Source organism: Podarcis tiliguerta (assembly GCF_965153285.1).
Source record: "Podarcis tiliguerta genome assembly, chromosome: 5".
NCBI classification, from domain to species: Eukaryota; Metazoa; Chordata; class Lepidosauria; order Squamata; family Lacertidae; genus Podarcis; species Podarcis tiliguerta.
The window spans coordinates 72,824,794-72,842,585 of NC_139538.1; the positions used below are offsets into that span (position 1 = coordinate 72,824,794).

Sequence of the window (17,792 nt, forward strand, 5' to 3'; positions counted from 1 at the left end):
GGGTTCAGTTTTCCACAACTAGAAGAAGAGAAGAAGAGTTTTGGATTTGACATCCCGCTTTATCACTACCCTAAGAAGTCTCAAAGTGGCTAACAATCTCCTTTCCCTTCCTCCCCCACAACAAACACTCTGTGAGGTGAGTGGGGCTGAGAGACTTCAGAGAAGTGTGACTAGCCCAAGGTCACCCAGCAGCTGCATGTGGAGGAGTGGAGATGCAAACTAGCTACATGCTAGTTGACAGGCCTTTTGGAGTTGCTTTTTTCACAGCGTCTTCCTTACACAAGGTAACTATCAGACATGTACCAATGCCACAGCATTTTCCTGAGTGCAGCTAATCTTGGCAGTGTTACGATTTGTCCAGGATGAGTATTGTGCATACTCAGAAATTCACATTTGATGGCCAAATAGAGGGCCAGGCTCTGACATCTGAGCAGGCAGCATCAGCACGAAGTTCACAGTGGCCAGTCTTTTGCAGGGAGACAGCTTCAGTGTGAGGTCACAACTAATTATGATGTCAGCATGAAGTCAGAGTTTCTTTCAAGCAGGCTGTATCAGCAAGAGATCACAATAATCACATGATCCTTCAAGCGGACAGAATAAGCCCGGTCGTGGATGTTGCCCAATGTGGCTGGTGGGGCGGAGAAACCAACAGATGGAACCGGTGCCAAAGAGCCAACTAATTTTGGTTTTGCGCCCATCCTCCTCCCTGTTGAGTTCTACAATGGCAACTAAAGAGGAGAAAGCTGACAGGGAGCACCACCGCCCCCTGGGCTGGACTAAGTAAGGCAGGTTGGGACTGACTGAAGGCAGATTGGGATTGGAGGGATGGTGCCCCACTTGCACCAATGGACCAGCCTCCACTGGAATGAGCATGAGATCAACTAAACAGTCTACTAGATATTTAGGGATTGGAAACCCAGTGTTGTGCATCTTTCCTTTATCATCCATGTCCCATGACTTCTGAGACCCTTGTGTTGATCTCAAGATGATAGTGTGAAGCCCCGTTGACTAACGTTGAGCTACAGTACAATAATGAGAGAATTAAAATAATTAGATGGGCCAGTAGGTTGTCCTTTGCTATTGAAGGATTGGTCAACCCAATATGGGAAATCCATAGCTGCTGCCACCCAACATCTCTCCCTTCCCAGACTCCATTATTTCCCTGGTAACATGGCAGCCAGTGAATTTGAAGTAGTGCGAGAGGACACGGAATGCAGTTGTGTCATGTCAATCAATCATTTCTTTTGCTAAGAATACTGAGGAAACCTGAAGTACGGTACTTAACCCCTAAAGTTGTTGGTTGCTTAAGTGAACTTTTAGGGACTAGAAATACAATCGATGAGGTTTTCATGATTTTCTGGATGTCTCTCATACATACCAAAATACAATAACTTTCACAAAAAGCAGGAGTCCATAAGGAAAAAAGAAACGACCACTGAACGCATCTCATTTTCTTAACCTTAAAACTACTTCTTAGCTGGATTAAGTTCAGGAAAAATATATAGATCACTTCACATTTATTTCTTTCAGTCAGTTTGCCCATGCAAATATTTAGCATCATTTATTCAGTATGGAATTTTCGGTCGTTTCTGTGATTGATGAATTCAAGGAAATAGATATTTCTGTTCCTTAGTTACTTTTCAGAATGTTCTGGTTAATTCTCTTGCCAGTTTTCCTGAGCCAGGAGGCAGCGAGTGAGCTGTGTTGGATGCTGGAGGCCGGGGTTTGTTTTTCATGCCCACGAATGTGCAGAATGGTGAGGAGCAGGCTACCACAACTCCACCCTGTAACTATTTCAAGGCCTGACATTGTTCTTCAAGCGGGACATCTTATTTGTCAAAGGGGTTGTCATCCCCTCCCCCTTCACCCTTCTATTCTCACTGCACAGGGAGACCCTGGCTAATAGCTTTGAGATTGCTACAGAGGGGTGTGTGTGTGTGTAAGCATGCCTAATTATTACCGGGCCCTCATCAAATTCACTGCTCAAAGTTTTGTACACCTGGCTAAGCATCAACTTACAGAAGGCAAGGGAAAGCCAAGGATGGGTTCTAATATTTCTTGCTAAGATGCAACATGCAAACATTTATTTTAAACACTGAAAGTATGGGGGCCATTTTGCACTCCAAACCAGTAGCACTGCTGGTGCATCCTCAATAATGAGCTGCAATAATTTCTCCATTATGCTTCATTCCATTTCCCCTCCCGCCAGGTTTTCCATTCTCCCTTTCCCCAATAGTCAGCTCATTCTGTGGCCAATGAACATGCTCAGTCATCACTGGGTTGTTTTGGACATTCTCCCCTTATTTTCTAAAGTATTTTGTTCTTTTGCAAACCTTGGAGTTCACTTAAACTTGCTGATACCTCCATCCAATCCATTGCTGATGCTGTTTTTGGCTTCATAAGAATCTACATTTATTTCCAAACTCTGGAAATAGAGGGAATGATGAGGTGGTAGAAAAGATTGCACCACTTCAGGCTATAGGTGGGGCATTCTGATTTTAATCTCTTCTCTGCATTAAATGTCTTGCAGACAGAAAACCAGACCAGCTGTTGCTGTTTTTATCCTCTTTTGCAGTGTGTGTGTGTTTAACATGGAGGATTGAATATGTAAACATCTACCTGCACTTTGAAGCAGTTCAGTCCATTAATCTGGAAATGCTATCCTATTGTATTCTACCATGAGATAGTTAAAAATGAAGGGTAGTCTGGAGATATTACTAAGAAACAAACAATAAATAAAAATCAACTTCTGGCTTTAGACTATGCCAGCATCTTCTCTTGGAAATATGAAAATGACAATGGTCATATCTGTTTCTCTCAAGTGGGCGTCCTTTCAAAATATAGGTCTTGATCTGGAGAGATTTTGCAGCTTTATCTCCCTAAGCTTTTCAAGCAACCATTAAACTGAAAAGCAACATGAGTTCCTGGCATTGTCTATGGGAGATTATATTCTCCTCTGCTCCAAATAACTGGTGACCTCTGAAGCCTCAAGACGCCACAGCGAGGCAAAGGAGATCACAAGGAGAAGCGACGGTAAGTGGTGATGAAAACAGCTGGTGGTGAGGTTAGGAGAGACATCTGAGGAGGGATGATCAAAATGACTGTTCTGAGCTCCCAGCTGCATGCAAGGGCACCAGAGAAACAAAAACACATTGGCAATGTTGACAGGAAGGGCAGAGGTTGGGGGAGCAGCTGGCAAGGCAACGACTGGTGGTAAAATTGGAGACACAGGCCGCTGGAGGAAAATGTTTGTTTTTTTAATGGTCCACATACAAAGTAGGCCACCCTCATTCTAGCTTTTGCTCTGTGCTGTGGGTGGAACTGCAGAAGAATCCAAGCCTTCCGATTTGAATATGGGGCCTGCTGGCCCTTATAAAATGCCCAAGTCCTCTGCATTCCCTCATTTTAGGAGCTCATTGCTGCAAAAGGCCACAGAGCTATCCCCCTGCCTCTCTACCCTTCCTGCTCCATGTCTCTGTCAGCTCTCTGAGGACCAAACTAGGTGTGTGGTGTAGGAGTCCTAGGAAAATAGTGCTGAGGAAGCACGGCATTTAATCCTTCCTTCCTGTTGTTGTTTTTTTTACCACAATCTCAATTACCTCACTAAAGCTGCTGGGTTTTTTTAAGTCCTCATGAAAATCCAGCAGTCTTTTAGTGTGAGTTTCTCCTCATATAAACCATTTTCTGTGCAATTTTGCCTAATATACGCATTTTTGCAATGCGATTTCCTCAATATAATGCATTTTCATATTTTATTTTCTCCAAAATATTGCATACCTTTTCCTGGCACACATTGTTGTTGTTTAGTCGTGTCCGACTCTTTGTGACCCCATGGACCAGAGCACGCCAGGCACTCCTGTCTTCAACTGCCACCCGCAGTTCGGTCAAACTCATGTTGGCAGCTTTGAGAACACTGTCCAACCATCTCGCCCTCTGTGGTCCCCTTCTCCTTGTGCCCTCAGTCTTTCCCAACATCAGGGTCTTTTCCAGGGAGTCTGCTCTTCTCATGAGGTGGCCAAAGTATTGGAGCCTCAGCTTCACGATCTGTCCTTCCAGTGAGCACTCAGGGCTGATTTCCTTAAGAATGGAGAGGTTTGATCTTCTTGCTGTCCATGGGACTCTCAAGATTCTCCCTCCAGCACCAGAATTCAAAAGCATCAATTCATTACTTGGCTCAATAACTGTATTGCAAAATTCAGACAAGCTTGAATTTCAAAGGCTGTCTGTATTTTGTTTCACACATTTTTTTAAGGAAAGTGTGGATTAGTTAGGTTCACCTTTAAATTTGAACTGATTCAGATTTCTCCCCCATCCTTAATGATGGATGAAGGTTTTGTGCACCTGTTGCTAACTGGACAGGGAATGGCATGCACCAAATGGGAGCTGCTGCATGCATGATTTCTCTCTCCATGGGATTGCATGTTCTTGTCACTAATTTAGTCTTCTTCTGCAGGGCAAAGAAATACAATGTACTTTTCAGTCGCAAGTTTCTTAAAAGCAGAGGACAATAAAACAGGAAAAAGAACAAGAATAATAAAAACACTGACAATCCCAGTGAGAAAAACCTAGCAGGAGAAATGAAAATAGCACCTGCCAGCTGTTGGTGAGAGGGAGCCGAGGATTTAAAGCCTGTCTCTCTTTTCCCCACTAGGCAGCCAAATGGCATGATTTCAGATTGTCCAAGATGATGACCCATACACATAAAATGAATCAACGCCAAGGGTTACAACTCTGCACCTAGTTAAAATGGCCGAAATCCTATTGTGGTCAATGGAAGTTAAGCAGCCTCACTGTGTGCAGGACTAGATTCAACAAAAATGCACACCCATTACTATTCTTGCACTTAGTAACTAGGCTTCGTGAGTTTCGTTCGTTTGCAAGCATTTTAAAATAGCCCCCTGTGAGTCATAGTTCTGAAATGCCAATTATGTCTAAATAATCGCGTTACCTAAAGTGTTGTTGAACTCTTCCATCATAATGGGCCTATTATTCAGCTCCTTGTTATCAGTACAAAGGCAACTGATTGCATTTCTGCTACAGTGGGTGGCTGGAGACACGGGGGATTTGATAAGGAAAGAATTTTACATTCATGTTTTGGAAGCTTTCTGAAAAAGTCAAGCAATGTCAAATAACCAATAATGGAGGCACGGCTGAGGAAACGCTGACAATTGTCCACGACCTTCACCTCTACTTATTAATTGCTTCAAGTACTTGCTCTATCACTGATGGTTTATGTGTGCTTACCTGCTAACTCTACATTTTTGGGCCACCACCAAACAAGAGACGTGCATTCCTCAAACTGATTCAATGGCAGGATCCTGGTGGCACTTGAGAGGGAGGAGCTTAGGACCCACATGCTGCAGGTTTGATCTGCAGAATGTCCAATTAACAAGGCCTCCAATTTCAGGGCTTGGAAAGAACTGGGCCTAAGATCTTGAGGAACCACTGCCAGGCCTCAGCTGAGGCAGCACACTGTGGGTGGTAATGCATGGAGTTCCCATTTGAAACACTACACTGGAAGGGCATAATCTCCGGTGTCTTTTTTTTTGCTGCGGGTGGCGCTGGGCCTGCCGATCAGAAGGTCAGTGGTTTGAATCCCCGCGACAGAGTGAGCTCCCGTTGCTCAGTCCCAGCTCCTGCCAACCTAGCAGTTCAAAAGCATGTCAAAGTGCAAGTAGACTAATAGGTACCGCTCCGGCAGGAAGGTAAACAGCGTTTCCGTGCACTGCTCTGGTTCGCCAGAAGCGGCTTAGTCGTGCTGGCCACATGACCCAGAAGCTGTACATCAGCTCCCTCAGCCAGCAAAGCGAGATGAGCGCCGCAACCCTAGAATCGTCCGCAACTGGACCTAATGGTCAGGGGTCCCCTTTACCTTTACCTTTACCCTTCAAAGGTGACCTTAAGGAATTGCACCAGAGGGAGGATGCGCAGCAACAGAATACCCTCCAACATTTATCTGATGAAAACAGGGACGTCCTATAACAACTATTATTATTATTATTATTATTATTATTATTATTCCTCACTCACTCTGCACAGTTTCCAACACATATAAAAACATAATAAAACATTAAACATTATAAAGCTTCCCTATACAGGGCTGCCTTCAGATGTCTTTCGAAGGTTGTACATTTACTTATATCCTTGGCTCAGGGGTTGCATACCTCCAACATTTCTCCGATGAAAATAGGGACTTCCTAAGTAAAAGTGGGACATTCCAGGATCAAATCAGAAACCGGGACGGCTTCTGTAAATCCGGAACTGTCCCTGGAAAATAGGGACACTTGGAAAGCCTGCAACAGGTGCTGGGTTTCCCTGGGCTGAAAAAGCCTGAGGTAAAATTGTCTCCAATAGCACCGATTGTCTACTTTGGAAAGAGGAGAGTGGTGGGAAGGATGAATTAATTCTGGCCTCGCTACGTCATCCGCTCCGCTACCATATTTACACTGCCAATCGGACAGATCGTCAGCACAGTTGAGGACAATTTCGAAATCTTCTGGATCAGGAACGTCTTCGCTGGCTCACTCATCCTTCTGTTCGACTTGAAACGCAGAGGTTTATTTTAGCTTCCTGAACTAAATTTGTTTTGAAAGACTGACAAGAAAGGCCCAGCCTGGGGTATAAGTTTCACCAGTAAAAAAAAAATTAAAAAAATTCCTCCTGCTTTGCTTGTTGTCCCCCTTCTGTGCCGGTTGCTATGGAAACAGCAGGATGTGGGGCCAAAGTCCTCCGCTGCACTTTCTTGGCCCATTCCTCGGTGCCGTGCCCTCACCTCGCAGCCAAGGCTGGCTTTTGCCGTTCACTCACTTCCTTTCGCCCTCCCCTCAAGCAGAGTCGGTGGTCTCTTTCCAAGGACTTCACATGGTTATGATTTTCCAAAAAAAAAATAAAAAAAAATTAACAAAATGCTTCTATAACAACGTTATTAAATCACTCTAAAACCGTTATGGCTTGTGGCTCACTTGCAATTTCCCTAGAGCACCACCGAAGGGCGACTGGTGATTTTACACATGGAAAACTTTCAACATGATAGAAGGAGCCGGTCAAGAGCAGTCAACTTTTCCAACACGTTGGACACTCCAAGATCTCTAAATAAAGGGGCCGACTTTCAGACATAGAGACTGCAGCATGTTGTTTTGTGTTCCCCACTTCCCAGAGATGCCTTTTATGGGGCCAGTTTCCTAGCGAGGAAAGAGGCTCGTTCCATTTTTAAAATATCTGCTTATTTTCAAATATGCAAGTTCAGCAGATGGGTTAGTATGGCTGCTTGCACACCACATACCATATTTTCCCGTGTATAAGACACCCCCATGTATAAGATGCCCCCTATTTTGGGGGGATCCAAATTAAGAAAACACCCCTCAGCACTACCTGTGAATAAGACGAGCCCCAATTTTAAACCTCCTGTTTTGGTAAAACAAAAACAAAAAACCCTAGTCTTATACACGGAAAAATATGGTATTAAAAGCACACACGCTCTTCAAAGAATCCCAGGAGCTGTCGCTTGTTAAGGGTATTGTAGTTCTGTGTGGGTAAACTACAGTTCACAGGGTTCTTTTTTTGGGGGTAGGGGTGATGTGCTTCAAATGTATGGTAGGCATACTAGGGCAGACACAAGGACAGGCACGCAGTAGAAATGTTAATGCAGCGTCAACCGAAAGCAACAACATGAGGTCTTAGAGATCCCTAGGGCTGCTTCTTGTCAGCCAGTGACAAAAGTCAAGTTTCCTAAATCATCTTTCCTCACAGGAGCTCATGGTTTCACCACTCCCTATTTTATCCTCACAACGATCCCGTGAGGTAGGCTAAGCTGAGAGACAGTGACCGGCCCAAGCTCGACCTTGGAACAATAAATGGATAATAGGCTTGTATTGGATTGTAACGATAAAGAAATAATAGGCTTGAGATCAGTAATTCACATTCGATTCAGGGTTCATGAGTAGGTAATCTAATTATATCAATGTCCTGACTTCACACATCAATAAAGGATAAATATTAGACAAGCTTAGCTGTTTAGAAATGTTAACATAAATCTATGAAGCGCACACCCCAGTCTCTCTCTCTCTCTCTCTCCTCTGATAATGATATAAAGAAGGAATGGGTGTAAAGATAATGCTGCTTGGAAAGGAAAGGTTAAAATTGCTGGCGTTGATTCCTAGAGAGAAGAGATGGGAAACAGAGAAATGGATAGGGCACAAGACTATTGCCGAACGGCATAGCTCAGAGCAACTGTGCAATGGGGCATCTGCACCTGATTATATCTTGAAGTTGTTCCATCGCAGTGGTGGTAGGGAGATGATTTTTATTTATTTATTTGTGATTTGTTTGGAAAAAAAAGAATGACTGGAATACTTGTAAATTTGGAATCTTTGCGATTCTGTTACAAAAACTGTGCACAAGCGTTATCCAAAACTGCTCCCTTATGTAACAACAGCAAGGTTCTTATATACCAAATATTGGACAAATGACTAATAGAGGAATGTGAAAATAAGCTGCACATGTGGCATTCTGGGCAATACATTGTGTTAGAACTAAAGCACAAATGTAAGCAGTTCAATGAAAGCTGCCAGTTGCTTATTATCTACTGGAACAAGGATGTGCGTTGATGTATATGTTGCAGCTAACTATCTCTTTAGAGGACTTGCTAGAAGAGATGTATATATTAAATACATTATTCATACCTATGTGTTAAACATTGATAAGCCCTAAGTATTTCACAGCACGGAGTAATGGCTTCAGATGTTTCTCGTCTCCCTGCAGTGCATTAAAACAAGCCAAAATACCTTTGAGACGAAACTATCGTGGGAAGGGAACTAGTAAAGATTTCAAGGCAGATGTGCCAGCATCCAGTTGCGAAACACTTTTGAACAATGTTTGGAGGGTAATTAAATTCCCCAGTAAAATGCTGAGTGCAGGTTGGTGTTTTTTTTGTTTGGTATGTGTCCACCCCCAAATTCCTGGTTTATTTCTTTTGGCCATGCTTCTTTATTAATTGGATCTTTCACAGTTTGAATGAAATAATCAGGTCAGGAAGACAGAAGCTTTTATCAACCACATTCCAGGGGTTTGAAATGTCCCAAGCTTAACAAGCTGTGATCTGTAGCTATACATATATTAAGAGGGAAAGCTCTTTGAAACACATCTTTCTACATGAAAACATGAGAGGGGTCAATTTCCAGATAATGTTGGCATATATTATTAGTCCTGCTCAACTTGCGACTAGCCCAAGCTTTACACAGTCCACCAACCATGGACCTAGTCCCACAAGGGGCTAGATAAACATTTTGCTGACTGCCAATGGCTATAAAAATAGATGGGTGGTTCTGCCAACCAGAATACATGGATAATCAGCTGTGTTTAGCTTGATGGGTGAGATGCTAGAGAATCTTCCAGAGCCTTCCATTGCCTGAACGGCAGAACTAGCTACCTGGAACTTTCATAAGGAAAGGAAAACAGAGATCTACGATCAGTCAGATGAGTTCTGAATTTTTCACCACCTGCATTTGAGGTTCTGCCCCACTGGCTTCGTTGCTCTCACTTTCTAATCAAATTAAAGAGCTGGGTGAGCCACCGCTTATCACTATGGTACCCGACGTGTCAAATCCTTACAGAACAATCCCTACACATGTTTAGCCAGAAGTAAACCCTACTACAGTGGTACCTCGGGTTACATACGCTCCAGGTTACAGACTCCGCTAACCCAGAAATAGTACCTCGGGTAAAGAATTTTGCTTCAGGATGAGAACAGAAATCGTGCTCCGGCGGTGCAGCGGCAGCAGGAGGTCCCATTAGCTAAAGTGGTGCTTCAGGTTAAGAACAGTTTCAGGTTAAGAACGGACCTCTGGAACGAATTAAGTACTTAACCCAAGGTACCACTGTATGTTCAATGGGGTTCACTCTGTAATAAGTGTGTTTAAGATAGCAGTGTTCAGGGAACCATTTGTACACGAGGGACAGCAAAAAGGCAGGGGCATGAAAAGTTCTTACTGTCTGCACCCAATAATAGAATACCTATCCACTGCAGACTCAAAAGTCTTGGACCTGGGCATTGTTTGGAAGCATTCAGCTGCTGGTTTTCCCATTGGGACTCAGGATTCAGTTGACTGAAACTGGAAGAAAAACCGCTATCACGTTTTGCTGATGTTGGCTGTGTATGCACCATACAATTAAAGCACAACTCACAAAGAATCCTGGGAACTCTAGTCTGTTAAGGGTGCTGGGAATGTAGCTGTAGGGGCAAAGTTCTCAGGATTACCATTCCCAAGATTCTTTGAGGAAAATCATGTGCTTTCCAAGAATGGTGTGTTGCTTTTGTTACCTCTTCCAAGCCTTTGGAATTGGGGAATGCTATAAATTGAAATAAATTCTGTGCTTTTGCATATCATCCATTAATCTTACAAAGGTTACACAGGAGAACTTTCTGGCGCATTCTGCCCCTACTATTATAATTGCACTGTGGCATCTGAAGACCTCAATGAATCATCTGAGATGTTTATAAGTATTGCAACTCTGCAAGGATATTTCAATTTAGAGAGGTCTGTGGTGGGGGAGGATTTTCAGACATGAGCCCTAAGACAAAATCTGTTTCCGCTCCTGAGAAAGCAATGCATGTTGTTGCTTATACTGTGAACAGGCCTATCACAGTGAATGGGCAAATTGATGAATGACCGGGAACTTTACCACAATAACCTTAATGTTGTATAATGATTGGGGATGTTTCCTAATGGTCTCGAACCTCTTTTTCTATAGTATTAAAAGGATGCAAAGAGAGGATTGTAATTTAAACATTTGCTTTGGGCATGAAAATGACTGAAGCCTTCCCTGTATCCTGTGGAGAGCTTTTTATTAGAAGTAGTGGTGAGGAGAGCTGCCCCTGACAAGCTCTAAAAACTTTGGAAAATAGCTTAGCTTAGCTTATCCTGTGCCCTGAACACATTATTTTCTGGGGGGAAACTAACATCAAATATGTAATTTGATCTCCTTTTACAAGCTGCTCTTGAATAGTTGACTATACCTATCCAGAACATACAATATAGTTAATACCTATTTATATTAAATCGCATGTGGCATATACATTCCAAATAGGTGAATGAATGGATTAAGCGTTACAAGTTTTACTGAGAGCTTGTAGTGCACATGTGGTGGAAGAAAAGGATAGATATGTAAATACAAGCCCTGTGATTGGTGTCCCAATGGAAACCACACTCTAGGTTGCTATACATTGGCCACCTCATGAGAAGAGAAGACTCCCTGGAAAAGACCCTGATGTTGGGAAAGATTGAGGGCACAAGGAGAAGGGGACGACAGAGGACAAGATGGCTGGACAGTGTTCTCAAAGCTATGAACATGAGTTTAACCAAACTGCAGGAGGCAGTGGAAGACAGGACTGCCTGGCGTGCTCTGGTCCATGGGGTCATGAAGAGTCAGACATGACTAAACAACAGGTTGCTATAGATCATACTAGCATGTACAAAACCAGTCAATGCACCTTCAGTCATGGTTTCTCTGCGCTGAGAATGGAGTCACACATTTCCCAAAATAACATTTAGCAGATTGTTCTGTTTTCAATAACTGGAGTGGCAACCATTTGACAGAGAAACTTCTGGAACTTTGTCAATGGAGGAAAACTGTAAAATTTGTTTACAGTCCTGCTTTTTTGAAGAAATGACTTCTCAAAGCTTTACTCAAGTCTTAGCTGAAATGAACGGCAGGATCAGCAATGAACCAGCAGGAACAACAAGCCCTCACCAGTGGTCTGGACTTGTTCTGACCATAGCAGCTACCTGCCTACTTTGGGAGCAAAGCTGGGTTTGAGAGCACTTCCAACCTTTGAACTTGCTGGAACTTCCAACAAGAGTGTTATCCAATAATAACAAGGTGTGTGTTTAATCTCAAGATCAGCATCAGTGCTGACAAAAAGCACCTGGCTTGTCTAGATTGAGTCTTAGCTTGCTAGAGTCAAGCGAAGCAGAGTGGCAGCATTGGCAACTGTTCTCTGTAGAAATATGCTGTCTGCTTTTAGGTACCTGCCTGCTTCCAATGAGTTTTGGATGCCAAGATGGGAACCCCCCAACACCTGTTGGGATTCCATCTTTTAAAGATACAGGGGCTCTATCTTTGCATCTGTAAATCCCACTTAAAGGATTTAAAATAGCAGTTCTTAGGGATAGAGAATCAATACCAGCAGCCCCCCCCCCCCCGCCGCACTAGTTAGCACTGCAGCTGGAGTGACAGAGCCTTGTAAAGTTACTGTGCGGCACATTTTCAAACACTGACGAAATTCATCTGGTTCATGATTTTTCTGAAGATTCCAGTTGCATTACTCTGACAAGAATGTCCTCTTGGGGATCAGTGAGAGATTCTTTAAAACACAGCGCAGGGTTTGCTGTCCCAAGATATGACTCAGATACAGAAATGTTATGTTAATAACCTGATGAAAACAGCAGATTTTGAGACATTGTGCTTCAACTATTTGCACTCTCGTTATTTAAACACACAGTGAGCAACCTCTGATCTGAGAACATTAGACATTCTCTATTGATTTAATTCATTGATTTAAAAGCCTTTCTAAACTGTTTAATATTTAAAAATCTCATAAGTTCTTGGCACATAAAAAATACAACAGAAAAACAATAAAAGTGCCATAATAGAGCCAACATTAAAAATAGCTAAGCGGTATTAGAAAATTAAAGTAAAAAAACACCCCAAAACATTTACATGACATTAGTTCCTTAGATCTGAGCAATTTGATCAGCACTCACATGACACAACTCTTACTGGATTGTACTACTTCAGACAGCAAATGAGGGACTGAACCCTACGTAAAAGAAACCCTGTACATATAGAAAATTAGATCTCCCTAGGCTAAAACCTTTCTCCCTAATATGCTAGGTGGAAAGATTTATATGAGGGGAGGGCTTTTAAACATATTAGATCCCCCACCTGAAGATATCTGTACCTACTGAATTTATATATATTACAAACCTACTAAAATTTAGACATTATTGGTGCCGGATTAACGGGGTTCAGCATCTTACTAAGATTCAAGAACTGAAATCATTAGACAAAACTAGCAATATTATAGAAATGCTTCACTCTCTTAGAAAGAGGGCACAGAAACAGCGATAAACTCGAGACAAAAGCATATCCTCGACTTCAGCATGTATCACCGCCATACGGAACTCTGCAAATTTACACCAAAGATTGCCTGAGATTGCAATGCACAGCTACTTCGGAGCAAATCACATCTAAGGTAAACTTGCAACAATATCTGACTGCTTGTTGTTTTGTCCAACTGGTGGATATACTCCTCCTCCTCCTCTGATCTTGGGTACATCTCCTTTACCCCATCAATGCTTATTTAACACGCACTGTGCTAACTGGCCAGTCATCAAAGGCAGTGCTGCACACCACCTACCATAGCATTTCTGTGTCCTCCTTGCTGGCCAGCACTTCCATCTGCTACCACAGCAGGGAAGTGGAAGAACCCTGGCTTAGTCTCACATCACCTTCTGTGGAGACACTCTGCCATCTGCTGTCGCCTGCAAAACCACACTAGCAATCTCTGTGTTAAACATCTGCAATTGTTTTAAAGTAACGAAGTATTTGCTGTCACATTGGCTCACAGTTATAACAGGGCCTGAGAAACTTAGCAACTTGGAGAGGAGGCCAAAAATGCTTTCCATATCGGCTGTAAAAGTTTATTTATAGATCTGAAAGGAATTTGCTTCCTAGATATTCTCTGAATACCTAAACATTTAGCAAATATATGATACCTGTATTTGAAATCCAATTAGGTTCGATTCCAGTGGGTCGCTCCCCCCCTCCATCTTTGATATTCTGCAGTATTTGATAGCTGGCTATTTTGGTTCAGCTCGGAATAGATTTGGATAATATGAGTTACAGTGTTAACTCAGGTTAAGAACTTAATTCGTTCTGGAGGTCTGTTCTTAACCTGAAACTGTTCTTAACCTGAGGTACCACTTTAGCTAATGGGGCCTCCCGCTGCCACTGCTGCCTAATTTCTGTTGTCATCTTGAATCAAAGTTCTTAACCCGAGGTACTATTTCTGGGTTAGTCAGTAACCTGAAGTGTCTGTAACCTGAGGTACCACTGTACTTTCTCACATATACAAACAGAAAGGAAAAAAACACTCATTTCCCAAGCCAAAATGTGGCATCTTTAGGACTGCAATGGGGCCTGAACACCTCTCCCAACTTCCCACAATTCTTGAAATTCCTCCTCTTTCCCCAAATGTTTCCTTACAGTGGCATTGTTCATTGGAATGCTAAAACCACAATATCTTAAGCCCCATGGGACTCTGGGAAATGGAAGTCCCCAGGGCACCCGAATACTCAGAATTGTGATAGCATTCAAATACAGTGGTACCTCAGGTTACAGACGCTCCAGGTTACATACGCTTCAGGTTAGACTCCGCTAACCCAGAAATAGTACCTCGTGTTAAGAACTTTGCGTCAGGATGAGAACAGAAATCGTGCTCCAGTGGCGGGGCAGCAGCAGGAGGCCCCATCAGCTAAAGTGGTGCTTCAGGTTAAGAACAGTTTCAGGTTAAGAACGGACCTCCGGAACGAATTAAGTACTTAACCCGAGGTACCACTGTACTGTGAATCATAAAACATACTGATAGCTCATGAAATGTTGTATTTGCTGGTCAGACATCTTGCTGGCTCCAGTTCTACATTCTGAAGCCTACTGAACTAGCTAGCCATTAACTCTTACTTCAGCACTGGTGGTGAAGTGGAATTCCCCACATCTGAGGCAGCAGATCAGCTGAGGACAGGACCTGTGGCGACAGAGGGAACAGGTGCCTCTGAAGAAACAGCTTGGGCTGCTGCTTGAGGCAGTTACCTCACTTTCTCCAAATGCCACCTTCAATCCACTCAGCAGGATTGCTCAGCCATAAAACTAATTCGCAAAAATTCAAATATTCATTCTGAAGGAGGAGAGCACCCGTGGATACAAGCTTAGCAGAAGCTTGATGCTCCCACCTCTTTCCTGGGTGGGCGTTCCGAATTTGCTGGTGTCTGAGGCCTGCACAGATCAAACCATGTCTATTTGTCACTTGTGCTCTACTTGTAGATGTGTGAAATAATTTCAGAGTTTGTGCTCTCTCTCTCTCTCTCTCTCTCTCTCTCACACACACACACAGTAATACAGTGGTACCTCGGGTTACATATGCTTCAGGTTACATATGCTTCAGGTTACAGACTCTGCTAACCCAGAAATATTGCTTCAGGTTAAGAACCTTGCTTCAGGATGAGAACAGAAATTGTGCTCCGGCAGCATGGCAGCAGTGGGAGGCCCCATTAACTAAAGTGGTGCTTCAGGTTAAGAACAGTTTCAGGTTAAGAACAGACCTCCGGAACGAATTAAGTACTTAACCCGAGGTACCACTGAATTAAGAGTGCGGCATTCCCAGAGGAAAATTGGGCCTAGAAAGGCTGCTCTGAACTGTTCACCCGTTGCTGAAGAGGGAGTAAAACAGGAGTGAAAACCAGAGACAAGCGAGTCAAAGTTTCAGAGAGGTGTTCAGGTAGCTCCAGCAGCCAAAAACTCTTAACGGCACTACATGTGTCCTTTGCACTGCGCAAAAGTTACTAGCTTCGAGTTGTTCACACGCAGAACAGGCCCCGTCCTGCTAAGCGCTCCTTTTGTATTGCTTGCAGATTTGGAAACCTTCCATGTTTGTCACTTTAAATGAAGACCAGGCAGGGCTCTTATTTGTGTAAGTATAAAAGTCCACAAGACTATGCGTGGTTCCAAAAGCTGTTCTGGGCCTTTAACATTCAAAAGGTTGGAGACAGGATATGATGAAGAAATGATTAAACAAAAACGGGACAATCTGCAGCCAATTTCCACAAAGGAGAACCATGATTCAACAGTTGCATCAAGAATCCTGGCTTTTATGTGTACCAGATGCACAGAGGCTCTTCCCAGTGTGCAGTTATTGCTGCTCGGCAGGAATCCTGTGCCACAGGAACTTTACCCTTTCTGTCACCTGGGTGACTTAGGGGCTTCCGGCTCTCACTAGGACAAAAATCTGAGAGGCACCCTAAGCTGTGAGGAAAGCGTTTCGGGAAGAGAAGAGATTCTACTTCTCTTAAACTGCAAAATTATAAATCTACACCATTTGCCTCCCTCTCTGTCCGGATTTGTACGCTTTCCACCTTCAGCTTCCTCTGGATAGTTTATTCAGCTGATGGGTTTGCTACAGAAGACCAAAGGACAGAGGCAGCTCTTGGAAACAGTGTATTTTAAATAATTTCAAAAAAGTGAACAAAAATTATTCTATCTATCCCCCAAAAGGCCTGATAGACGCTAAGAAAAACTGGGATGCTATTACTCACTTAACAACTGGAAACTATTTCCCCCCTCCCATATAAACAATATCTTAGAAGACCCATACAGAAAACCAACTCTCCCAGGATTTATCTCCTCAGCCTGGGGTTGGCTCAGCGGTGCTACTAGGACCAGCTAGTGCAGGTCCAGGCACCCATGCAGGCCAGGGCACCACAGCTGAGGGGGTCTTTATTTTTCTTTAAGTGCAGCAAAAGCATCCTGCTTTCTCCAGTAGCAAAGCTCTCGGGTGATTCTTTAGGCTCAGCACTGTTTCTTGGGACTCCCATGCAACTATACAACATTGCAGATTGTATGTGGGCTTCCGCAGCTGGCTGTCAGGGACCGTGCTGAAGAGGGCTGCACAGATGAGAAATGGTGGGGGCCTCCCCTGCTCCTGATCATGATCCTGAATCTTCCCAGGAGCAGTATGACAGGACAGATTTGGAACAGTGGTTTGCAGAGGGGCATACTTCAGAAGACAAAAGTTGGGAAGAACTGGGTGGCGAACAGCTAAGAGAAAAATGAACCGAGAGAGAGAGAGTTATCAAACTCCGGGTCACTGGAAACCATCCAGCCGATCAGTCCAAGGTCACTGAGATTAGATAAGTTGCTGCACAGAAGGAACAGTGGTTGCGAGATCAGGTTGCAAGATGAGGGAGTGACTTGGGGGAGTGGGTGTAAACCTTAATTGGGAGCACCTTTACTCCGAGAATGGACTCTTTGTTTTTTCACTGTGATCATGAAAATCTCTTCAAATGGTAAGAGACTATTTTTGCTTTGTTTTGCTTATCCAAAGGGAGGGAGGAAGCTGCTTCCCCGAAGCCAGACATTGGCTTACAAATAAAAGTCTAGCCAGGCACACATCTGCAACAGTACAAAACTCTCAGCATGTTGGCTGCTGCTCTGCTGACACTTCTTGAGATGTTGTGGAGTCCACATGGGCATCCCAGGAAGTGATGCTGAATAGGAAGATGACATGAGAACGCCATACTTGCTGGACATTTTAACTACACAGCATTTAAAGAAAAAGGCTCCTTCAGGTAAGGAGAGCAGCCCCCTTGGTCCTTTGCAAGGAAGAAGAGGAGCTACCAAGAGTGGCAGGGTTTGGCACAGCAGGCACCTGATCTGGAATTGCATGAGCACCCATATCTGCTATTTGTTTGCCCATTTTTAATCCCACTCTTCTTCCAAGGAGATCAAGGCAGGATGCAAGGCAGGATGCCCCTGTTGTTTCTGCACAATCACCCTGTGACAAAGGCCACCCAGATGAAGGGAAAATGCAACACACAAACAAATGCAAGATCTCCTTCAAACATCAAGATGGCAGAATGGAAATGGGAGTGCATGTTCATGAGAGTAGGCTGCACTTCCAAGGATGAGCCCCATCTCCTATTTTCCAGGGAGACAGGAAAGTCACAACACACAATGGAAAG

General features: G+C 43.5%; 1 long non-coding RNA gene across 2 annotated transcripts in view; it reads left to right on the plus strand.

Moving 5' to 3' along the window:
* LOC310677347 overlaps positions 1-17,792 on the plus strand; it is a 69,626-nt gene that overhangs the window by 38,975 nt on the left and 12,859 nt on the right. Inside the window, exon 2 of one of the 2 annotated variants that reach the window (XR_014511107.1) lies at positions 15,687-15,745. The exons of the other annotated variant lie outside the window; for it this stretch is intronic. This is a non-coding gene — a long non-coding RNA (uncharacterized lncRNA). The remainder of the gene's footprint in view (positions 1-15,686; positions 15,746-17,792) is intronic. 2 annotated transcript variants of the gene reach the window in all.